Source organism: Crinia signifera, chromosome 9, assembly GCF_055691185.1.
Source record: "Crinia signifera chromosome 9, ASM5569118v1, whole genome shotgun sequence".
NCBI classification, from domain to species: domain Eukaryota; kingdom Metazoa; phylum Chordata; class Amphibia; order Anura; family Myobatrachidae; genus Crinia; species Crinia signifera.
In genome coordinates this window covers 85,445,987-85,472,335 of record NC_139225.1, presented here as the reverse complement: position 1 = coordinate 85,472,335, position 26,349 = coordinate 85,445,987, and the positions used below count along the sequence as shown (strand labels likewise).

The 26,349-nt window shown below is 37.7% G+C and overlaps 1 protein-coding gene and 1 pseudogene across 3 annotated transcripts in view; one reads left to right on the top strand and one right to left on the bottom strand.

Annotated features, from left to right (window-relative positions):
* TENM1 (teneurin transmembrane protein 1) overlaps positions 1 to 26,349 on the top strand; it is a 726,432-nt gene that overhangs the window by 187,321 nt on the left and 512,762 nt on the right. The window lies entirely within an intron of this gene.
* Positions 22,470 to 22,588, bottom strand: LOC146039872 (5S ribosomal RNA; annotated as a pseudogene).

Genomic DNA, 26,349 nt, shown 5'->3' with positions numbered 1-26,349 from the left:
TTTTTATTGTGGGAGTGAGATAAGGCAGATATGGGGTTCTATGATTATCATATTGAGGATTTACCGATTTCAGTATTTGCTATAACAATTCCAAGTAGAGTTATTTTTTGTGTACATTTACATGACACCAATACAACATGAGTCACAGTAAATGTTTTGGCATTATTGTTGCAGTAGGTAGCAGTGGCATCACAAGGGAGTCAGAGGATTTGAGACTCACCCCCTTTGCGCAGCAAGATTCAGTATCCTTTTTTGGTGGACTGGCTACATAGAAAAAGTTTAAAGGTAATACAAAGCTGTAAATAGATAAGATATTTGGTGACCAGTGTAAAACATCAAAGAAATTCTCCAACTTCAGAAACCAAAATGAAAAAAAAAATGCTTTAAAAACACACATTGAAATATATTATTTCCATGGAAGACCTTCACCAACTAACTGGTAAAGTCCAGATTAGACTACTTTAACCTCCTCCTATATGACCTTCATGACAACTTCAATCTGTCCTCAATGCTGCTGCCAGACTCCTGTTCACTGCCTACCCATGTGTGTAACCCTTGTATGTCTTTCATTGTCTGGGATTTCTTTTCTCATGTGCTTTCCTTCTCTTTTTCTTACTATCATTAACTTCATCAATGGCATTTATCACTTGGTTTCTGCCACCGGATTCAGTATTGAATCCCGGCGGTCGGGATCCCGGCGTTCAGATTCCCGACGCCGGAATCCCGACAGCCGAAATGCAGACAAGGGGAAGACGTGGATCGCCCCCGATTGCGGGTTTGCTGCGCTCGCCACGCAGCGGGCCCGGTGCCTCGCTACGCTCAGCACACTAATTTATTCTCCCTCCAGGGGTGTCGTGGACACCCACGGAGGGAGAATGTGTCGGCATTTCGGCGGTCGGGATTCCGGCGTCGGGATTCTGAACGCCGGGATCCCGACCGCCGGGATTGTAACTGCATCCCCTGCCACCATGTTGCTTGAGTTTTATGAGTTGTCCTGCATTGTATTGTACTTTAACGTTAGGTGCTGTGAAACCATTTTGCAATATATAAAAAAGGATAACAATAATTATGAAATTATTATTATGATGATGATAATAATAATAATAATTAATAATAATAATAATAATAATAATAATGATAATAATAATAATATTGGCAAAACAATGTATGGCCACATAGTATGCCCAATATTAATACATTCAAAACTGCATAATTATCAAGCATGTTGGAAAATGTTAACAGAAGATAACTGGTGTCAATCTGCATATCTTATAACAGTCCTAACAACTAAAAGTAGAAGTAGTACTGAAGCCAGGTGTGATGTTACTATTCAGTTCACTAAAAAGTCAGAATGAGTACAATTTAGCCACATCCTGAATACAGTATGATCCTGTTGTTTGCTTGTTGTGATCTTTTTCTAACAGTCAGGAAATATATCATGAAAAATGTTTTCCAAATCTGCATATTGTGTGTGTGTGTGTGTGTGTGTGTGTACAGTATTCAGTAATACAGTGTGTGTGTGTGTGTTTCTGTGTAGGTCTTGATTTTCTATTATTGTTTTTTATATTTCAAATTTACATTTTTTGTAAAAAAAAATTATTATTTTAAAACGTTGCTCTTTTATTTAACATAAGAAAAAATGGATCTAATGAGCACTAAGCAACACCTTAGCTTGTAATAAAATCAAGAAGTAAGATTTTTTCAATCTTTAAATCATTATCACAGTTTCTCTGTTTGGGTGATGACCTAAAACTAATGGAGCCCTCATTGATCTTTACCCCTTATTTCAGCCCTCATTGATTTAATACAGAGAAATTTGAGTTTGACATGCTTGGCATACAATCTTCTCTTATAAAGTAAATCCCCTTCCTTCTTTCTATTTGAATTTTGCATGATTATCATAACTTTGCCATTGCTTTAAAAGTGAAGTCACATAAAATAACCTATACTGATAAAAATACAGTATAACTGAAATATACATTAATGCTATGATCACAAATATTATGTACAAGACATGAAGTATCATTTCATGCCATTTTATTTAGGAAATGAAGCTTGATTTCAATAATTAAATGAGATTTTGGATTAATTTAGAAAAAAAATGAAGCATATGTTTGAAAAACCTGATAATATTGGTGAGCCATGCTAATATACTGTACTACAATCAGCATAAAGCTAGTTGGATTGGTGATCAATGATTTGAAAGGGTTTTCCTAGAACATTATATATTTTTTTAACACAATTAATATTTTATCCATTGTCATGCATAGCAACAAAGGGGGTTATTCTGGTTGATTCGCAAGGCTGCGAATTCGCAGCCTCGCGAGTCCACCAAACCCCGCCCGGCGAACGACCCCGCCCCCTCAAATTGCGGCTTCGCCCGAACAGCTGCGAATGGATGTTTTGCGTAAACATCCATTCGCATGGCTCGGGTAACTGCCCACATCTTTCGATAGTCACCGACCATCGAATGATGTTTAGCGTGCACGCAAATATAAGTGACTTTTTAGCTACTTACATTTGCGTGCACGCTTTCGTGGATATGGGCGGACAGCTGACATCTGGTGATGTCAGCTACCCGCCCCCCACACCCACGCCACTGCCTCATTGCCATGAGAATGCTAGGTGTTCCCATATGGTAATGGGGCAGCCCGATGCCCCCCACCCATCCCCCCCCCCAAGCCGCCATGGATGCAACAGATGGAGGGATCGCCATGGGTGCACGCACCATACGCCTGCACATGCGCAGACGTGCAACATCGGTACTGCGTGCGATTGCATGCAGGACTGATGTGATCTGAATGAGGCCCCAAGAACCTTTGAACAATCATGTGCATGCTAGTTGGTTTTGTCTGGCCTACTTGCCACTATTTCAGTAAATTAATAGTTGTAAAAATGGCTGCATCATATGTGGGTTACATCATTTCATATAAAGACAGAAAATTGCATTGTTTATCCTGTCCAGTTGATAACATTTTTTGCCTAAGTTTTTATATATTTTTATTACTTCAGTGTATTTTTTTTGTAAGATTTAAAACAATATTTATTTATGATTAAATAATATTTATTTTTTCTGTTCATACACATGTCCTTCTTGCAAATGCTATATAGTTTGTATATTTTATTTTATTAATTTAACTTTTTTAAATAAGTCAGCTGTCTTTTATTTCAAACAAGACAAAACCAGAAAATAAAACCATATATATAACACATGTATGAATAACAAACTATCTAGTCAGACACTCCATTTTAGATCCTATTGATAGTGAATGACTATTAGCGGTTATCTTCCATAATGGAAAACTTAGTGATGTGTTCCGTAATTCATGTCACAGAATTCAGGTCTAATCATTGTTCTTCAAAGCAACTGTTGTACTTTTCAGAGCTTTCTTTCATGTATACACATTCCATCACCTTTAAAAAAATATGACTTTAGCCACTACTTTTGATAAAATTGTCCCAAATAGATGCAGTCACTTTTTTAATGAAAAAAAATCCTATCCTACAGCAGATTCTTTGAAAAAAGCTGATTTAAAAATCTGACTTTAATAAGTTGTTTTCATTATTAATTTTTGGTGATTGCATCAAATCTAAAGCTTTAGAAAAGTTTATTTTGTAATTATGATAGGAATTTAGAAGTATGATATATACAGTGTATATCTATCTATCTATCTATCTATCTATCTATCTATATATATATATATATATATATATATATATACTGTATATATCTATATATAGATAGATATACAGATATAGGAAGGAAAATAGCCGGCACTCCACCTTCCACCCAGTGCCTTCCTCTGCTTGAGCCTGCATCCAGGCTGGCATATGCATGCGAATCACTAGGCGGCAATCTCGAAAGATCTTGAAGAACCTGTGTGTGGTCTCTATTCTTCCAAGAAGTCGTCCGAGTTTTGCCTAGTGATTCACACAGATATATATATATATATATATATATATATATATATATATATATATATATATATAGTACACTTAGCCCCCCCCCACAGGATTTCAGACCAGCACTCAGTAATTTGAAGGAAAGGTTTTTTTTACTTCATGTGCAGAAAGACAGAATTTTTTTCTAGTTTTCATATAGTTCAAGAAGGAAGGCACTCAAACACCATTTGTAAAGCAAATATCACTGTATTAAAGTACCAAGTACTTTTGTGGACTGCGCCCCGTCCTCAGGGACAGGATGACAGCTGTCAATACAAGCCCACAGATCGCAACATGGGACTCCATATTGACAGCTGTCATCCTGTCCCTTTAAAAATGGGATTACCCTATTCCAAAATGATCAGAGTTATGCGTATTAATTCTGATAGATCTCAAGCCATTGAACAACTAAATGACCTTATAAAAAAAATTCTTGCCAAGGAGGTACGATGAAGCCCATTTAATCAGCACAAAAAATAGAAACTATTAAAAAAAATTGCCTGGATGTTATAGGTGTGGGTGTGACCTGCTAATTCATGTTGGCAGGGAGCAGCTTTCATCATCCACATTCCAGTGTCAAGATCATGATCAAACAGCATTTCACTTGTGAAAGTACTTTCATTGTCTATCAAATAATCTGCCCTTTTGGGCTAAGTTATGTGGGGAAGACACAATGTACGTTTAAGACCAGAATGGCTGGGCACAGATCGAGTTTCAGAGCTGTCCTAATAAGTAAGAAAAGTGACCAACCTTTATCCTGCTGAGCACAATCACTCTGTCAAGCCTGAGATACAGAATCATTGACCAGGTTGCGATGCCAGCTAGGGGAGGTGATAGAAATCATATGTTACTCAGAAGGGAAGCTCAGTGGATATATCGACTAGATGTGATCTCACCTAAGGGTTTGAATGAGTATATGTCATATTCTGGTTTAGATTTGACACTATTTAGCAACATTTATGTATATTCTATCTATGTCATTTATATACTATTTTGTATCAGCTTTATTGTATATTCCTTTTGTTTTTAATTCAATTTTTCATTATGTTAATGCCCATTATGCACCAGTAGTGCGTCAATGACGTCCTCCACTGCCTCCGGGTGTGGGGCGTGCTTGGCCTCTTCCCAACTCCTCACACTGTGGTGTTATATAAGGTTGGTTCATTGTTTGTTAAGTTTATCTGACGATAGTGCCGAATAAAAGTACACTGAAACGTTGACCTAAAGACACAGTATTGTCGACTCTTCATTTATTTAAGAAATGAGTGCCGCACCTACAACCTGTGTATATATATATATACATACTTTTAATATTTTAATATTATTTGTATATATTGGGAATTACAGTGGCTTTTATTCAGCACTTCAGAATGTAGTAACAATGTTAAGTTTATGCAAAGTAGTATCCATCCCATATTGGCCATTATTACAAATATTGCATTATTCTTAGAATTCATTATTACAAATATTGCATTATTCTTAGAATTCTGTGACCAGTGAATAGCCTGGGATCTTTCCAGTAACTTCTTTTTCTTATAAGGTACAGTTGAAGATATATTATTTCATGTAAATAGTGTAATACCATATCTCCCAACATGACTCTCTCCAGGAGGGACACAATTTTCTGTTTCTGGACTTCTCCCTTAATTTATAATTGACATTACCTGTGTTGACGCACCTTTCTTATAAATTAAACTGTGTAAAACAGGTGATGGCAATCATACATTAAGAAGCAAGTTTAGAAACAGAGCATTGTGTCCCTCCTGGAGAGGGTCATGTTGGGGGGTATGTATTACCATCTGAGTGTAATGCTTTGATTTTTCTTAGTAAGAGTAGTACCTCATTTGTATCCCTCAGAACCTGTTTATAAAAGCAGCATTTATCACTTATTTTTAGTAGTTAAGCTACTGCAAGTCAAGATGGACAATAATCATAATTATTATAAAAAAATAGGCCAGAAACACGGCAGATAAAGTTAATAAAAATGGACTTTATTTCAACCCATCTGACTCTAACAAGTCAACAAGCATTGTTTCAACCTAGCAAATAGGATCAACCACGGTAAACATCAAAGAAAGGAAACTTGAAGGTGCATGTTTAGCAAAAAGCCCCTGGGCTGCTTTAACAATCACAGAAAGAATCAGTAGATAAGAAAAGAAGATGGTGGAACGAAACGTGGAAGTGAAAAAAAGAAAGAAATATTAACAGAAAATTTGCTATCAGAAGAATTATTTTCACAGGAAGATTTAATTAAAGTGGATAGAGGAAACAGGTTAGCAGAGAACCCTTCTTAAACAGCATGATAAAAAAAATAAGAAGACCAAAAATATTGGTTGCATAATTTTAGATGAAAATACATCAATCTATTAAAACAATCAAAATAAACTACAACTATGCAAATAGTAAATATAGTGTCATAATAATTTCCTTCTCACCATAATGGATAAGGAGTATAAACATGACTCTTCCCATGCGAGAGTCAACCAGAATGACCTTCATTGTGTATTAAAAAATATACAATATTCATGAAAATACATAAGGAATGTAATAATGACATAAGGAAATCCATGGCACTGCTAAGTCATATAAATAATTACTGACCAATGATAACTAAAGAAAGCTCACAAAAGATAGATATTTATTCAAGACATGTCGTTGCACTGTATTTCATTGAGAGATCCACTTAGTTTCCCATTGTAAGTGCATTCTATCACTGTCTCCTCCTCTGGGGTTTGCTTGCACATGATCTACAATTTTATAGCCAAATTGTGCTAAGCTATGCTCCATGTCCCTAAAGTGTTTTGCCACAGGTTCATCTGTGGATTTACCTACCAGGACCAAACAGATTGCACTTTTATGTTTTGGCATCATTTTTTGTAAACTGCCTGGATGTTTTTCCAATATAATATTTAGCACAAAGACATTAAATATAATCACATATTGACTATTGCACGTTACAATATTTTGGATGGGTATTTTTTTTACATTAAAATTAAGTAATATTTGTTACATTTTTCATGTAACTAAACAAACTTTGAACCCTGACGTTGAAAAAATGAGCACATAGAATGTAAAGTCAAGTATTCATTTGATTGTACAAAAAATGAGAAATGCATAGAGGATAGATAATAGTGAAATGTCTTTGTCAGCGTAGGTGTAACACCATTGCCATCCGGGCATTCTAAAACAGGATAGAAAGGAGCACATTCTTACAATAATATCACTTATTGTGAGGAAGTAGATAATAAGTTGCCATCCATCAGGAATTCTATACTAACCCAAATATACTATCCACCTATCCCCACTAGACCCAATAACACCTTAAATCTAAGAAAAAAAAATCCTGATCCCCCACCCTGTATACCTCAAAAATAACCTCAACCCTCCCCCCTCAATTACAGGATCAAACCCATATGGACTGACTGGAGCAGTAAATTAAGTTAACAAACATGACCAGTACAAACCGGACCCCTCCACCAACATGAGGATATAGAGGTCAAGCAGCACTAGCCAAAAATTATCAAAATAAGAATTGACAGACCGGAGCAGAACACCAATTACAGTAGTGAAAGTCATGGCTGGCTCTCTTGCCAAAAATAGGATATACAGTGACAATCTCAGATAGTGAAATGAGTATAACATAAAAAGTAAAAATAAAGAATAGGCAGGTATTAAACAGCCCAGCAGTCATAAGTATACATTAAACAAAAATAAGGAATACAGGAGCATATTAAATATTAATCCAGCCAGGTCCTCTTCCCCCGCAGAGCTTCATCTATAGCAGTCCCGTACCATATATCCCAGGATGCACACGGAGCAATCGGTTCTGGGACGAGAGTTCCAGAAATATTTAAACCAACCAAGGATATGTATGGAAATAGTTGGGCAAATAAGGAGTTTTTTTATCATCCACACAGCCGCCATAATCATATGGTCGAACTTGAGGTAGTCCTCATTGTTAGGAGCTGAGACCATAGCAGAGGTGGTAGGGGATATCTCCACTCGACAGGATTGATCCAGAAGGGGCACAAATGTAGATGATACACAAAGGACAGTTGTAAGACCCTTAGATATAATGTACACATTTCCAAATGCAGCAACAATCCTCTGCGTGGGGTCAGTAATGGCCTTGAGTATTTGATGTAATGAGTCAGACATCACTGAAGTAGTGTAGTCAGGGTATACTGCAGGCTTAGAGCAAAGGCAAGAGAGTGGTGGCTAGCACACCACACATCGCCAAAATAACGGAATGCAGATAGCAGAATGTACAGTACTTCAAGCAAGTAATGAAGTTAGTTCAGTGCAATAGGTAACCCACAAAGCCTCGACCAAAGACCTTTTGAAAGCAGCTGATTGTGTCAGATGCTCAGTAGTAGGCACCATTGATTCATTCATCCCTTCAATAATAGATGAGGGTCCGGACAATATTATGTCTCAGGAAAGCTCAGAATGATGTCCACGCCGTGGATAATTACAATTTTCATAGGGCACAGTCCCCAACAAGATAGCAAGTCCTCTGTCATCAAACAAGAGAGAGGTAGAGGCGGAGAATCCCCGTCGGGTGCATGGGATAGGAAAATGCATTGGTACTGTAACTGTGCAGGTGCTGCGTCGACGGAGCCCTCCAAAATGGCATTGACTGGAGCACGGGCAAGAAGGACCAAGCTGCAGTTACCACCACCACTTCTCTGCCCACTAACTGAGAAGTACTGCTGTCGTGGTGACCCAAAGGAGTTGTGGAGGAAGGTAGGCCAGGATAGATAGGGCCCCTCCACCATAAAACAGGATTTTTAAAAGGAGATTTTATGGAGCTCCATCTCCCAGCTGCCGCTCCCTCGCTCAGCCAAACCACACCCTCCCTTAAGAATTAAGAAAATGGCAATCCCTTTTATGGGGCTCAGAGGACAACTGGGTGCCACTAATAGTGTAGCAGTCAGTCGGTTTTGAATAATCTTAAATTTTACCTGATTGCTAATTTTTGTAGCGGACACATCCAGAATTTTTAGGTGTTGTATCTCAAATATGAACTTAATATTCTTGTCAAGGGAATTGATCTCCTGCTTCATCACCACTAACTAATTTTTTATGCCTAGCAAAATTATAAAAAACTTCATCTATAAAATGTTTAAAAAACATGTATGTTCATGGCATTTCTCTCTGGAAAAAATAAAGCATTTTTTACTTCAAACATGAAAGAGTTGGCATAGGCAAGTGCAATGCATCTGCACATTGCACAACTCAACTTTTGCTTATAATACACTCCATTGAACATAAAAAAGTTTCTATCAAGTGCCAATTGTAATAGTTTAACAAAGAAGGGAATGAGTAGACCTGTATAATCATCATTTCCCAATAATAGAGTCTGGTTTGCTGAAACACCTCTTGATAAGGGGATACTAGTATATAAACTAACCACGTCAGTTGTACACAATTAAAAACAGTGCAGCCACATGGCTTAATAAATATATATCTTTTTGTGAGCTTTCTTTAGTTATGATTGATTAGTAGTTATTTAAATGACTTAGCAGTGCCATGGATTTTCTTATGTCCTTATTACAGTAGGTCGTTTCATGAATATTGTATATTTTTTAGATACACAAATAATATAGTGACATTTGTAGGCATTTCTTAAGTTTATTGTAACCTTTTTGTATCTTCATCTTGCATAGATAAATTTTTACTGTTTGTTGTTTTGTTACTATGCTGATGGTTGAAATGATGCCTAGCCTCCAGGAGATAACGTGGCAGCAGAGGAACTGACCATTGCAAATTATGTCACTGGAAGTAGGTGCTATGCATGTCATTGGCAGTGAAAGTAAACATGTTATTTAAGGTAAAATGTGTTTTTATAATATAATTCCTCATACTGGTTTGGTGATATTAAACCAAAACCTATAAAATCACCTGTTAAGTGTATGTTCTGTTACTAAAACTAAGAGAGAGAGAGAGAGAGAGAGACATAAAATTTAGAGATTTGTAATGAAGAGAATTTTTAAGACTCATAATGCAACAGTGAAAGACAATACAAAATACTCAAGGAAAAAAGAGACATTTAAAAGAAAATGTCATATCCCAATACTCAAAAACAACCTACTGTAGGTATAAACTATATACAATAGCCACACATCAAGAGAAAGGTACTGTAGATATCAGATGGCATACTAATTAAATATAAAGAAAGTACTGTGTGATCACTTAAAAAACTTGTTAAGCGAACATGGAGCAATGTCCCCTAAACATTCAATCAACTCCAATCACATTGGGCTTAACTTCACTCAATTACCCTCATTTCTAAATGTCATACATTTTAATTGTGAAATATCAGCCAATGTAATAGGATGCAATTTGCAGGACCAGCTTGATTCCAGCAAGATAGTCATTAGATTTAAAACAGCAATTAGTTTAAAAGCAAAATGAACCAATAATTGCCTTTAAACTAATTGTCACTTTATATCTAATGACTATCCCACCAGAATAATGTTGGCTCCTGCAAATCCTGAGGCTTTCCAATGTGGGCCATAGCATTCTCTTCAATGATTGCCTGTACATCATATATCATTCTTAGACAATTTGTGCAAATGTGTACACATTTCTAAGTTCATGACCAATTTATGGCATGAAGTGTAATAAGTTTCAAGAGACATGATTAATCTTAGAATAATGGTTACTATCAGGGGTATATTACTGCTGGAGGGAACCAATGTACAGTGGGCAACCTCCTATGAGTAGCAATCATGCCCAGCACCTTACCTAGTGCTAGATTGTGGATCCCATCATTCCGTTTTCCAAAATATATTAAGAATATGGTTTATGTGAACAAGAGAGAAAAGGCTTCAGCACAGTTCCAGAGTTTTTGCTTTCTCTGCATGGCACCATCTCTACTGTGCAAATTACATAGTAACATAGTAACATAGTAGTTGAGGTTGAAAAAAGACATATGTCAATAAAGTTCAACCTTTTTATCAAGTTCAACCTTTTCAAGTTCAGATCCTCCCATCATATCTGTTGATTGCAATATGTTCTATTTCTAAAATCCATTTAGCTCATATATATATATATATATATATATATATATATATATATATAAAACTAGAACACAACATTGAATTGTTGAAACATTGTTATGTGCTAATATTAAAGTCATGTTACTATTTTTCTACTACCAGGCTGGAGTGCTGCATCTTTGCCCTTCTGTGTATCACTGGTACGGGCACCCGCCAAAGAAAAGTCTTATTCGTTGGAAGTGCCGGACGCCAGTGTTTGCTATATATATATATATAATTTTCATATTTGCATTTAGTTGTCATATACAGCTAGTACAGTTAGGGCCTGATTCTGGTTCAATCGCAAAGCACATTTCAGCCCTTATAAGATCTGATCGCACCTGCAGGTGGGGCAGATGTGTGTGTGTGTGTGTGGGGGGGGGGGTTTGAAACTGAAATCTAGATTGCAGTGTAAATATAATGCAGCCAGTATTTACCCTGCACAGTAACAAAATAACTCACACAAATCTAACTCTCTCGGGTTTTGCCCATTTTGAGAACAAATTTGTACTGCGATCATATTTGAATAAGGACCTAGGTTTGCTAATGTACAAAAACCATGTGCACTGCAGGGAGGCAGATGTAACGTGCAGAGAGTGTTAGATTTAGGTGGGATTTGTACTTCAAACTGATATCTTTATTGCAGTGTAAAAATAAAGCTGCCAGGATTTACCCTGCACAAAAACAAAAAGGTACTTGTTTCCTAGAAGGGCGCCCACGATTTTGATCTTAGGCATCGCAAGGAAAAAAATTGCGTCGGTCACATCGCATGCGGCCAAAAAATCGCATGTGATGCGACCGACGCGATTACCGCGATTTTATATAGGGAACAATGTTAAATGGCCGTATTGACCCGATTTCACATAGGGATTAATGTTAAATGGCCCACAGACCCCAAATACCCACCCTGAAGTGTGAAATGGCCCCCCCAATTGTTAACGCCACCCCACGATCAACGTCAACCCGAAGCGTGGTGAGCGCAGCGAGCCCGCGAGGGGCTGCGGTATGCGTTCTCCGACCTTTTCATACCCCCACTATCCACGTCGGCGTGGAGTTGAGAATAAAAAGTGTGGCGAGCGCAGCGAGCCACCGAGCCCGAAGCGTGGTGAGCGTAGCACGCCCCGCGAGGGGACGCGGAACACGCTCCTGAAGCGTGGCGAGCGGACACGGATTACTTAACATGTATTCCGTGTCCCCTCGCCATGCTTCGGGCTCGTATTCCGCGTCCGCTCGCCACGCTTCGGGCTCGGTGGCTCGCTGCGCTCACCACACTTTCTATTCTCAACTCCACGCAGACGTGGATCGTGGGGGTATGAAAAGGTCGGAGGACGCGTACCGCCGCCCCTCGCGGGCTCGCTGCGCTGGCCAGGCTTCGGGTTGACGTTGATGGTGGGGTGGCGTTAACAATTGGGGGGCCATTTCACACTTCAGGGTGGCTATTTGGGGTCTGTGGGCCATTTAACATTGTTCCCTATGTAGAATCGGGTCAATTGGGCCATTTAACATTGTCCCCTATGTAAAATTGATAATCGCGTCGGTCGCATCGCATGCGATTTTTTGGCCGCATGCGATGCGACCGACACGATTTACAGTTCACCATGCATTTCTATGTAAAATCGCGGCCATCGCATCGGTCGCATCGCATTCCATTATAATGGCATGCGATGTACATGCGATGCCCGCGATGGGTGCCCTTCGAGGAAACAAGTACCAAACAAAATAACTCACCTGAATTTAACTCTCTGCAAATGTTACATCTACCCTACCTGAAGTGCACATGGTATTGTCTATTTAGCAAACCAAATGTGCTTTGCGAGTGAACCAGAATCAGGCTCTTAGCTGATAGTGCGATCCCGTTAATTAGTAGATTTAAGTCATCCAAGACATCATCAGCACCAAGGTATACCTGAGTCCAGGAGGTGAGCATGTGATAAGACATCTGCATCATGGAGGTCATTGACACATTTTCACTTCACATCTAGTTGGTACCTTTGTAGATGGAGCATGAAACATTTATTGCTGGTGCAGGCACTTGCAGATAATTTTGATCAGAGGTTGGAAGTCTCTCTCAAGCTGAAATGGGTAGACAAATTTATGACATTTTTGACAAAGACTAGAGCCAACAGTAAACCTACTCTCAGTAAGGTCTCTGGAAGCAAAAACAATGAGCGTGTTATGCTGTCAGCAGACAGCACTGACACTATGCTAAGAGGCATCATTAGAGATCAAAACAGTAAAATGCATTAAAAAAATTGGAGCACTGGTATAGAAGTGTGCCTTGAAATAAGAAGTAAAAGCAACGTACGTGATACCTACAGGTCAAAGTAGGTAAGTATCATTAAGTATGGGGTGTATGTAATAAAGTTATACATTTCTGGTGTGTTTGTGTTTTTATTTGGCTAACTGGTTCTGCTATCAAACTAAGAGTCCCAGCATGCCCATTAACGCCCCGCATGCTGAGACTTGTGGTTCTCCAAGTCCCAGTAAGCGGGGGAGGCTATGTTTTACACTATTGCTATAAGCACAGTGACCACTGCCCTGGGGCACTGGGGACAGCCCTGGGATTCAGCCCAGGCAAGGTTAATCCTTGAGGGGGGACCCCTGCCCAGGCTGATCAGTAAGGGGGTATAATGCTTTGGCCGGAGTAATATAAATATTTTTCCCCGGCTGTGTCATTACCCTGCTGGCTCTTTGGGCTTGGTGCTGGTTCTCAAAATACGAGGGACCCCTACTAATTTTTTCCCCATATTTTGGGAACCAGGACTGGCCCTTAAACATGGTTCTGGTTTTAAAAATTACAGGGAACCCCATATGAGCCAGGAGCTGGTTACAGATGTGGGATTGGACCCCACAACGTTTTTTAAAATTATTTATTTATTTTTGCAACTGTTTATACACTGCAGTCTTCATGGATCGGACTGATGTGGTGAAGGTTGGTGACTTTGTATTTAGACTTATATTTGTATTTAGCACACTTATATACAGCCGCTAAATACGAATAAGGCAGCATAGAGCAGCCTACTCCATCGGGAGAATACGAATACAAAAATAGGGCAGGTTAGCAAATCTGCCCTATTTACGAATTGTATTTTCCCAAAAATATGACTGATGCCAGTAGTATGAATTTTTACACGACACCGGTCATATTTGGGGATGCTAGTAAATTTCCCCCATTATTGTTATTTTCAAACACATGCAAAGGGATGACACAGCAATAACCCGGATCCCATCTGCAGTGTGAACATTCTTTCAAGCAGCTTTACATGTCTTGAAACTGTGTTCAATAACCTAGATTAAATCTGGGTTATTAGATTGAAAGAGGTATCACTATAAAATAATTCAACTCATTTTAATGTAAGTATGTCCATGCAGCTTGGATATTATAATGTATGATGCTTAGTAGTCTCGTGGTAATTTCATAAATGGGGCATTTGAGGGTTCATTACTCTGGGGATCAAAAATACTCTTTACCTCACACATATCAGTTCACTTCACAGTAAAGCAGGAGTGACCAATAGTGAGTGACACTAATGATGGTTCCCCTGCAGATGCTTATATACTATCAAGGTTATCCACCAATGGCCAGTTAAGAGTAAAACTATATGTAGTTTTAACAAAGACTTCTAATTTCTTGCATCCAGAAGCCTGTCTTTCTCAGGATTAATGTCATGCCTAGTGGCAGCTTCAGAGGTAGGGATGCAGGTCAGTTCAAAATTCAAATAGGGGAGCCACTGACTCCCTTGCAATTGGTGTTGCTTCCCTATTTGAATTTTGAACTGTTCTGCACCCCCTCCTCTGGAGCTGCAACTGACTATATTTGGTATACCAGCAAGCCTCAAATGATGTGTCATAGCACCTTCTCTCTCTCTCTCACACATTCTAATTATATTTTTCAAACTAACTAATAACTATCTTGAAAACCTAATTATTGTTTTCTGCCATTTGGCTTTAATTCTGAGCTTGTGTTCTTATTTGTGATTTTACCATGCACTCTATTTTTCTACGTCAGCTGATAGACATGTATGCTTGGAAAACTACTGTCCAAATTGTGCATATTAGATAAAATCAAGAAGTTTGACTTGGTGAATTTAAAATATTCCTTGTTGCTTTAAAGTAATTTTTTTTGAGTCTACATGACAAAAAGAAAACATAAAAGACCGTATCAAAACAAAACAATTAAATTGTCTTTAATTGAATTATTTGTCAAAGTCCTCAAGAGATTGAAGAACACAATGCCAAATAATGGGGGTTATTCTGATTCACTCGGAAAGGCAAATCTCTCTAATGGAAAAAACCATATGCACTGCAGGTGGGGCTGATGTAACATGTGCAGAGAGAGTTAGATTTGGGTGTACTTCAAACTGATATTTATATTGCAGTGAAAAAAATAAAGCAGCCAGTATTTACCCTGCACAGAAACAACAAAACACCCACATCTAATTCTCTCTGCACATTTTAAATCAGCCCCACCTGCAGTGCATATGGTTTTGTTCATAAGACAGTGATTGTGCCTTTCTGAGTTAATCAGAATAACCCCCAATGTGATAGCTATTGTATCAAAATCTACAATCTTGTTGAACTGGACGATGGCACAACTGCATATGGAAGGTATAATAAAGTAATTTAAGTAATACAGCCTAATACAATACAAAAACAAACAAAGCTGTTGCAATATATTTGATTTTTATTTGTACATTTTTATTTCACCTTTCATTGTTGAAATATAGGGAGAAATTTACTAAAAAAAATAGGTGTATTTGTATTCAGAAATTCACTCTTTTTTGACACTTACTATCCTGAAAATACGGCAATTCGTATTCGTATTGATAGCACATCATTACGAATACGAATTACAGTTTTTTCGGCATAGTAAATGTCAAAAATAAGTGTATTTCTGGATACAAATACACCTATTTTTTTACAAAGTTCCTTTGGTAAATTTCCCCCATAGCTTCCAGCATGTTCTAACAATTTGTTTTGAGCTGTTAGTGGGTTATTGTATCAAATACAGAGCATACGCTCTTCTAGATGTTGGAGAGAATCTTGTTATGTTTTCTTAGATATATTGTATTTTTTTATTAAATAACTGTTAGTTCATGTTCTTTTGTTCCAGATTAAAAAAATAGAGCAAGTTTAGGAAGTAGGACAAGAAATTACAATCTCATTGAGGGTTTAAAGAACATCTACTGTATTTGTGTGGACAAAAAGCCAGGATCCATCACTTACCTATTGCTCCATTGTATTTCTAAATGATTGCTGTTGCTTTTCTGATAAATTAAACTACAGTACATAGCAGGTAATAGCCGTTGTTTAAAAATATTCAGCCCATAAAGATAATCTGTCTATAAAAAGGTGAAGAGCCACTTAGGCCTAAGGGAATATTTGTCAATTTTTATTTCACTGTAATTTTATAGCTATACTGTAATGGATCACATGGGACACCTTTATTTCTATTGGTTAGTCACAAAGATTCAGGCAATTGGAACAATAGAATAATGATTGCAGATTAAAGATCATTCAGTCACCATTACTTGTAATGGCAGTTTGAATATTTTACGGGACATAATTGCTTTTCTAGGTTCATAATCAAAATTTAATTAATGCCGGAAGGCTTAGCTTGAAAACAAATAACATGAAATATCCCAATATGCTTCAAAAGGATGAACATACTGTATGACAAAATGAGCAGTGTACTGAATGACCTCTAACGTTGCTACAGTAAGATTCTTCATGTTTTGTACGTGGTTGACTTTTCAAGCAGTAAGTTATATGACTATAGAAAAATGCAACATCATGCTCTTTATAATGTATAACTACTGGATAAATTCTAACAAATGTCAGCAACTTTGCCTGATTCATATTTTAAGTGAAATACAAAAAGTTACTCCTTTAACATTAAGTTAAATTGGTCCTTTGCAGTCAAGTCATGCTTTCTTTTAGCTGGCAAATAAATTAAATTAGTATTTTAACCTGATTTTTTTGCAATTACTTTAAAGAGCCGAACTTTACAGACAGAAGTATTCTACTATTAAGGATGCCTGTACATAAAACTAATGCCTATAATACTCCAGATGTCTTGAAAAAATTGTAATGTAGAAAATAAGGATTTATATGAACTTACTTTCCAAATGACGAAATTCAGAACGCCAGCATGAGAATGTTGACATGATCTGAATTTTAACTTGCAGGATGTTGGCATGGTCACAAGTTTGATATTTAACATGTCATATTATGTCGTGTTTACAGGGAGAATGTTAGCAATGCTATTTAATTCTAACCCTAAATGCAGCTTACCCATAGCTGCAGCCTAACCTTAGCTCTCAATTATTATGCTGTAGTGCAGGTATAGGAGCAGTGTGCTACAAAAAAACTACAGGTGTTCAGATGACAAACCCAGGAAAGTCACATAATTGAAAAATAGTAAATATGTGTCTTATCTGCTTAGTTGACTTCAGTTAATTTCTCTTTTGCTGCCTGGTACAGAAAGCATGTGACTGATTAACCAGAACATCTATGGGGGAAATATTTTAAGAGTGTGGGAGTGTCAGCTGCCTGTCAGTCTGGGGGAGTTTTATTTATAAAAGCTTGTCTTGGGCATTTATCTGATAGATCTTTTCCAGAATAGGTCTCAATTAGTGATAGGGCTGTTTGTGAATCTTCTATGAGGAACTTGTATGAACGCTAACTGTATGAAGGATATTGGCCTGAAGTCATCCTAATGAATTATCCTAATGAAAATAAACATGGTAAAGTAAAAGTAATCAAACATCCAGAGTTTTACTGCATAGCTTATTTATCAGAGTATACATGCACCATGACAACATTTTGTCATTGTGAACATGTTGAATGTTGACACATAGCTTGTTAAAATTCTGAAAAATATGTTCATATTCCCCTTAACTTATTTGTTATTAAAAAAAATGTTTTAAACATTTTAACCAGAGTGTCTTTGTCTCTCTCGACCAAAGCACCTTCCTCATTTAAGCATTTGCCATATCTGTAAACTAGAACATTTTGTGCACAGGAACAGGTTAGTGAAAATGTAAATATAATTTGGAGCAAGTGCCATTCTATTGGGTGAATGATGATAAACCTCCTGCTTGAAACTGTAACAAATACAAAGTTGATGGGCGTGCCAGGTGATCTTCAATTAATAAATATTTCACACCACTTTCTCATATAACTATACACCTACTTTAAATTATACTTAGTTGCTTATCTTACTTTCTATATATACAAGATCAAACAACACTCCTCACTTCACAGTTGGAGGTATTTGCATCTTTAAGTTTGTTTTCACAATGCATAGTATCACCAAAAACAACCCTAGCAGCACACCATTCACAGAGCACTAAAGACAGTTTAGATAAACAACCTAACTCTGTGTTAGGGAGAGCGAATGCCATGAATGTGGTAATACTCTGGATAACCCTTATATAACTGCAGAGTTCCACCCTTCCTTTTGTGGACCATGAGTAATATTACTAATATACAGTACAATATGCATTAAACAAACCTGTACCCATGATGGATCTCTGAGGTTCTCCACTTGTCATTTGTCCTTTAATCCAAGGATGTTCAACATCCAATTACATTTATTGTGGCATACTGTACCATATTAAATCCCCTGTTTAAAATAACTCTAATTAAAAGTTAGTTTTTTCCTATACCTAATATATATAAACAATGTTTTGCTTCCAATTTTATTGTGCACTTTGCGTAAGAGGTAGCTTATGATCTTATTATCATTAGTTTGTTGTTCCTATACTTGGATCTAATAAAGCTAATGTTAAAGTATATTCCAGTCTCCTGGGCCCCCACTCTACCCCTGACCTACACAGTTTGTTTAGTCCCTTTACGGGAAGCTTTTTTTTCATCTAATTTGGTTTGTTATGTTTTGCTTAAGGGTAGTTATGACACTTATATCAACTGCCACTTCCTTGGAGAATCTTACTGTATTTGTTTTTTCCCCTTTGTTTACTGTTTCTAACACATAGTACAAGGATATGTTTAATTTATTAAATGTTCTTTTCTATTATGTCTGCAATCCACCTTCCCTCCTGTTCTCACATCACTCATCTTGCATTTCAACTACAGCTCTCTTACTCACATACAATCTATACCTGCATCTATTCTCATTCACTTCCTTATAGCCCAGCTGTATTATGTACTAAGAATTGTGCTTTAATTGTGTTATGTCTAGTTCTGTGTACCCTGTACTGTTGTAATGTGTTCTATATGTACAGTGCTGGTGGGTGCAATCATCATGTGGCACGGCTGAATGGCTGCCTGGGTGCTGTACAGCTCAGTAGTTATATGTTCCCCATGTCCATGTCCCTTATTGGTGTACATCTAGTATATATATATATATATATATATATATATATATATAAAGGGGTTTGACTCTGAATTGCGCTCAATTGTGTGTGCAGCACCACCAAAATTCCTCCTGTTAGTGAGGAATATTGAAGTATCGAAAGAAGGGGGGGATTGGGGTGCGCTACCTATTACAAAATCTGTACCTTCCAATGTAACATAATAAAATCAATATAGCATTTCAGAAATTTGTGTACGCAATTATTAGGCCAAGTCCATTTCAAGGTGTAGTCCTTTTATTATAGATGGAAAAAAACCGACGCGTTTCGTCTTTAAGACTTCATCAGGGGTAAAAACTGGGGGTAGTACAGAAAAGAAGAGGGGAAGTTTGTAAATTTATAATACTTTCACATTCATTTAAAAAAACACAGTGGTTTAATTTTTTGTTTTACATACCCAATAGCTGAATTAAGTATGTGCAGCTGGTCCTAGTAGGAACTTCTGCTTCATTCAATAAAAAACATCTAAAATAATGAAACTAATCCTAGAAAGCATTTTTTAGGAGAGAAAAGGGAGATTTCCTATCATTCATTTCAAAGAAAAGAAGAATTACACAACCGTCTGGATTCCCCACAAAGGAAAAAATGGAGCTTCTATGTAAAAGAAGAGGAAAGAGAGGTGGTCGAGCTCAGTCCAAAAAGTAGCAGACGTGTATTGCAACTACAAGAGGCACCAAGACAGGGGTTGTTAACCTCGCTCAGAGGGAGCTACAACCAACACAAATTTAATTACTAGAAAAAGACCTAAAATTCGCCCCAGACGGACACGTGAATAAATTTGATCTGTTCATTGACTTAAATAAATTTGTCCGTAATCTAACCCTACAAAGGCACTTTCTAAAAAAAAACAAGGATAGAAGACACCCCAAATAACATTGTCCAGGAACCCAGCACTGCAACTGTCTTGCTAAAATCCAAGTTCTACCCTGTGGAATCCAGAGGGAGCTATATAGACGTATTTTTCGATTCTGTAAATGAAGATTTCAAGGGAATCTAAGATATAGACATGAGATACAACAGTAACCTAAAATCCAAGGAAGTGAGTGCTCTGAAAGAATTGAAAAAAGACGAAGAATTGGTTATAAAGAGTGCAGACAAAGGGGGCGCTGTGGTAATTAAATCAAAAGAAGCATATCTTAAGGAGGCAAATAGGATTCTATATGATGGCTTCACGTATGAAGAATTGGTGGAAAATCCTACAAATAAATTTCAAGAAGATCTGTACCGTTTACTATCTGAGGCAAAGAAGAATAAAGTTATCACTCAAAAAGAATTTGATTATATGTATATCAAATTTCCATTAACTCCATCCTTCTACCACTTGCCGAAAATACATAAATGCAAGGAACCACCCCCAGGACGACCAATAGTCGCAGGAATTCAATCCATCTCATCCAATTTGTCGCACTTTATCGACTTGAAACTTCAACCGTATGTCACAAAAAATTCGTCACATCTAAAAGACTCCACTTGCGTGCTGAGAAAGCTGAAAAACCTAATCTGGTCAGAAGACATGACATGGATTACCATAGATGTACAGGCCCTGTATTCTTCCATACCACACAAAGAGGGCATTGAAGCAATCAAAAACATCTTACAATGAGACGAAAATCTATCCGCAGGAATGACTAAATTTATACTGGACAGTATTCTCTACATTTTGAACCATAATTATTTTGAATTTAATAAGAAATTTTATTTACAAATTCACGGCACAGCAATGGGCACAAAATTTGCACCTTCATATGCAAATTTAGTAATGGCAGTGTGGGAGGAGACTTACCTGTATGAATCAACTTATTTTTCAGTCATGCTCCTATATAAAAGATATATTGACGATATAATAATCATTTGGAGGGGAAATGCAGATGACATCGAGAAACTAATGGCCCATTTGCACAAAAAACACTTTGGCCTACAGTTCACACATAAATCAGACCAGAAAACAATTGATTACTTGGATCTAGAATTAATTGGAGAACCCGGAAAAATAGTATCGACAAGAAAGTATTTCAAACAAGTAGATGCTAACAGTTTCATACCCCAATCCAGCTGCCATCTCCCAAGATGGAAAAACGGAGTGCCATTTGCACAGTTTTTAAGACTGAAACGTAATTGTAGTAATGATGCCGACTATTGGACTCAATCAGCCAAATTAGGGGAACAATTTATTGAGAGGGGCTACAACCCTGACAAAATTAAAGATGCACAGACAAAAGCTTTCCAAAGAGATAGAGGAACATTACTGGAAGAAAAAGAAAAAACAAATAGCATAAATCTTTTGGGAAACAAAAGCCGTCCATTTGTCACACAATTTAATAGAGAGAACAACAAAACAAAAAGAATACTGGAAAAACATTGGCCAATTCTATTAAAGGACCCCATTCTCGGGCCAAACTTACCAACAAAACCATTGATAACATACAGAAGGGCTCCAAATTTGAAAGGAAAGGGTGGGGAAGGGCCCGCACAGCTGGATTAATTGTAGTTAATTAATCAAATTTTGTTGTAACCAACATAGAAACCACATGGTCATGAATACTGGTGGTTATTTGGTTGGTGGTGCGCCCAGCGTTCAGTAGCAATAACTGAGGGTGGGTTGGTTTTGTTTGCAAGATGCAAAACAAAAGAAAGCAAACGCTTTTTGGGCGCACTCTTTAGAAAAATGTAGAGTTAATTTATTTAAAACATAACTTTTATTATGGACTTGTTAAAATAAGACTGCATGGCGCATAAATACAATAAACATCGTTCTGCATGTGCAATTCGTTTAATTTTTGTTGTGTGGTACTTTTGGATAATAAATAATATATCATATATCAATAATATGAAGAAGATAGCCACACATATAATTTGTCATTAATTGCATATAGTCATCAAAGGTATAGTGACCTGAGTGACCAAAGGTGGCAAAAATGAGTTATTGGTCCCCAACTGTGAAACAGATGGGGTTTCCGTGACCCCACGTTACTAGGTAAATCTATTCAATAATTGCTGCCTAAATTGGCAAATAAACTGAAACAATTACTGCCAAGGTTGGCAAGAAATTATGAGAAAAAGCAGTAGGCGGCTCCTGTGCTGTCAGTCAGTTGACTTGGATACCTAAAACAAAATACCACACCTGGACTTCTCCAGGGGTCACCCACCTGGATACTGCCCTGGCCCTTCACTGCTTGGCTTCCAAGTTCGAGATGGGTTTGGGCACTCCAGTGAGGTATGGTGGTACACTCGTTACGAGTTGGGTCACGACCCGACAGCTCAGGTTAACTGCTAAATATCCCCATTAATTGTGGATACTGGGCCCAAAAAGTTGGGGCAGAAAATTATGTAATTTGTTAGATATAAGTATATAGATATATAAGTCTCACACCAATGATCATAAGAGCTTTTAGAAATTCAATAGCTGGCAGCTGGTGATGGATTGAAAACTAAATTGGATACAATATCTGAGAGAATAAAGGATTGTTATGTAATACCTTACTTATTGATGTAGTCCCATATTAACAGGTTTTAACAATGCTTTAAAGTCAATTGGTGGTTTTAACAACAGTGTATCATTGTATAAGATTGTTGCTCATAAAGATGCTGTGTGCCTGGTTGATGGAATAATTTGGTCTCAGCTGTATACAATACAAAGAAACCGCAGATGATGACCTCTGACAAAACTTAAACAATCATTTATAGCCTTTCAACAATGTTTCTTTACACGAGGAGATTGCTCCAAGAGATGCAGTGTGCCTCTTTGTTTGAGTAATTAGGTCACAACTGTATATATTATAAAAGAATAGCAAAAAGTTAGTTGATGGCAATTATCCACAGAAATGTCATATATACAAGAATATTAAGTTTTGCTCCTCCGGAGGAAATATATGATTAAACACAGTACTGTTAGCTGGCACCCTATAGGTAAAACGTGGCAGGCGTTTATATTACCTGGTGTTCTGGAGCAACAAATATAATGTAACAGAGATGGCAGAGATTATAATTATGGAGTATACCACAGATTGTGGCAACTCCAGTACCTGATCCTTGTGGTGTACGGGGAGAGCTGGCTGCTCTGATGCTGTGCGTTGTCCTCAGCCGGCAATTGGCTGGGCGAGTGACACAGTCCGTCCGGGTGTAGGGAGTGCGGACTCTGATGCGGCTGATGATGAGGTCACTGGCCGCCGAGTGCCGCGGCTAGCGTGAGGGAGCCGATTCGTCGGTGGAATGACAGCGGGAACTGGCAGTAGGCTCGGGGGGTGGTGAGGGAGCACAGGTCCGTCTCTGACTGCTGAATAGTAACGTGGGGCGCTGGGTAGGACACGTGTTTCGCCTCCGTTGGCTTCTTCATGCAGCGCCATCTTGTTTAAGGGCAACTGCCCTTTATTCAGTTTCCTGACCAATTGTTGAGCAGTAACCTTTGATTGACCGTTTGTGGAGCCTATAGCTCATGATGAGTATTACTGAGTGTCAATTCTCAGCTGTTTAATATTGCTTTTGCTAGGTTTTAATGTTAGAAGACTGATAGTTGCTGTAAATATAGGTGGAATTGGTAATGATGTGCTAAAATGTACAGCAAGAACTTTTGATAGTAACACTTTGGTGATTAATTTTGTTAAATTTTCGTTTTTTATTTTTATAGTTGTTTTTGTTGAAGAAAAAGTTTTTAGTTTTTTATTAATAAATTTTTTTATTTATAAATTTTTAATTTTTTAATTTTTTAATTTAGTATTTTGTTATTTTTTATTTATTTGTTATTTTTGTTTTTATTTAAAGTAATTTCTTGAAGGTATTGGTTTGCTGTTTGTTATAATTATACCTTTTGGGTTGTTGTTGTTCTGATTGATTATTCCTTCTTGGAGAAAGGAAGTGGAACTTTGAAACAGGAGCCTATAAAGTCTATGATTGGGCAGGTTATACCGGAGACCTTGATGGGTGGTATATACATGAGACCAACTTGGGGGGGGCAAAAAAAGAGGGGGAAAAAAGAGGGGGAAAAAAGGGAGAGAGACCCATATAAACCGGTTAGGCAATGAGGGACCTGGAAGGGCCTGGATCTATGGTAGATTAGGGGTGGCTTGGGGATACAAAAAATTGGATTATTACCCTGTTTAGGGCTGCTGTGGTAGTACCAGTGTTGTGCCACCCGTTTGAAAGTGTTAAGGTGAACAGTGATCGTGCTGGCTTGCCACATTAGTGGCTGCCGTGAAGCTGTGAATTAATGACTCGAAAATAATAAATAATAGATATTGTAGTTGAAAGTATGCAAGATACCAAAAAGTGAGGTGAAAGTTGATGCACTTGTGATGGGGACCCTGTGGGTCTAAGGTGCATGTAAAAATAAGAGGGGATAAACCCAGGAATGATTAGACTGTGAACTGCAATTGATATACTGTGAAAAAAACGTGAAAATTCACTCAAAAAAGGGAAATAGAGTGTGGAACATAGTGATGTGGATAGGATGGTGTGATTATTAGGTGAGGTATGTGACGCCTTATGGATGTGATGAATGAATTAGATGATTAGATAATGGTTTGAGGAAGGCCTGTCCTTAATGGCCTTGATTGTTAAGGTTATTGATGAAGGTTAAATTGTTTAATTATTTGAGAAAGGATCCATATTTAATGTCCTCATTTAGACCATGTGGGGCTAGTGATCCCAGGCGAAAGATCCATTTGCTTTCTTTTTGGAGTAATATTACATTGAGGTCTCCTCCTCTTTGGCCCAGATGAATCTGTTCCAGACCACAAATTGAAAATCCCTTGGGTTTTCCATTATGAGCTCGATAAAAATGTCTGGCCACTGTAGTTAATTGTTTCATCTTCTGAATATCGGTGGGGGCATTTCGGATATTACCCAAGTGCTCTAACGCTCTCAACTTCAACATCCGTGAGGTCATTCCTACATATCGCATGTTGCATTCGCATGTGATACAATATATTACATTTTTGCTTTTGCAATTAAAGTAATCGTTGATAGGAAAGGTCTGGTCATGTTTGTCCACTATCTCATTGGTCTTCTTGATATATTGACATATCTTGCAGTTGCCACATGGATAGCTCCCTTTGGGTAAAGTGGTTCTAGACTTCTCTCTTGTAAGATGGCTCCGTACAAGTTGGTCTTTGAGGTTTGGGGCCCGCCTCCATCTCATGTCTACCTTTGGTTTCAACTTGGCTGCCAAATCACCATCACTCATGATGATGGGCCAATGTTTTTGGATAATGTCTTTTATTTGTCGCCATTGAGAACAGAAGTTACCAACAAATCTGATGGTGTTATCTGTGGTTTTCGACGGGGATTGTGCGTTCTGGAATAAGATTCTTGACCGATCCGTTGTATGGATACTTTGTTGTGCTTTTTTTATGGACCTGTTAGAATATCCTCTAATCTTCAGCCTCTCCGCCAGATCTTTACTTTTGGATTTATACACTTCATCGCTTGAACAGTTTCTTCTCAATCTTAAATACTCACCCTTTGGTATGTTAGTAATCGTGGGTGGGAAGTGAGCGCTGGATTGGTGTAACAAAGTGTTCGTAGCCGTGGTTTTCCTGAAGAGCTCTGTCTCGATTTTATTATCTTGTCCTCTGTAGATTCTCAAATCCAGGAATGTAATGCTTGATTGATTATGTTCGTATGTTAATTTCAAGTTTAATGAGTTGTTATTCAAGTTATCCACAAACTGAGTCAGTTGTTGTTCAGAGTCCTTCCAGATCAGGAGGATATCGTCTATGTATCTCATCCAAGTACTGATGCTGCTTTCATAGACGGAATTGCTGTCATTGAACACGTGTTCACGTTCCCACCATCCAAGGAAGAGGTTTGCATAGGTTGGGGCACAAGCTGCGCCCATAGCAGTGCCTCTTCCTTGGATGTAGTATCGACTGTTGAAGATAAAATAATTCTTCTTGAGGACAAAATCCAGTAATTCTAGGAGGAAGAGGTGGAAGTCATCTGTTTCTTCCATTTCCAGGAAAAATTTAACCGCTTGGATACCCAGATCATGTTTT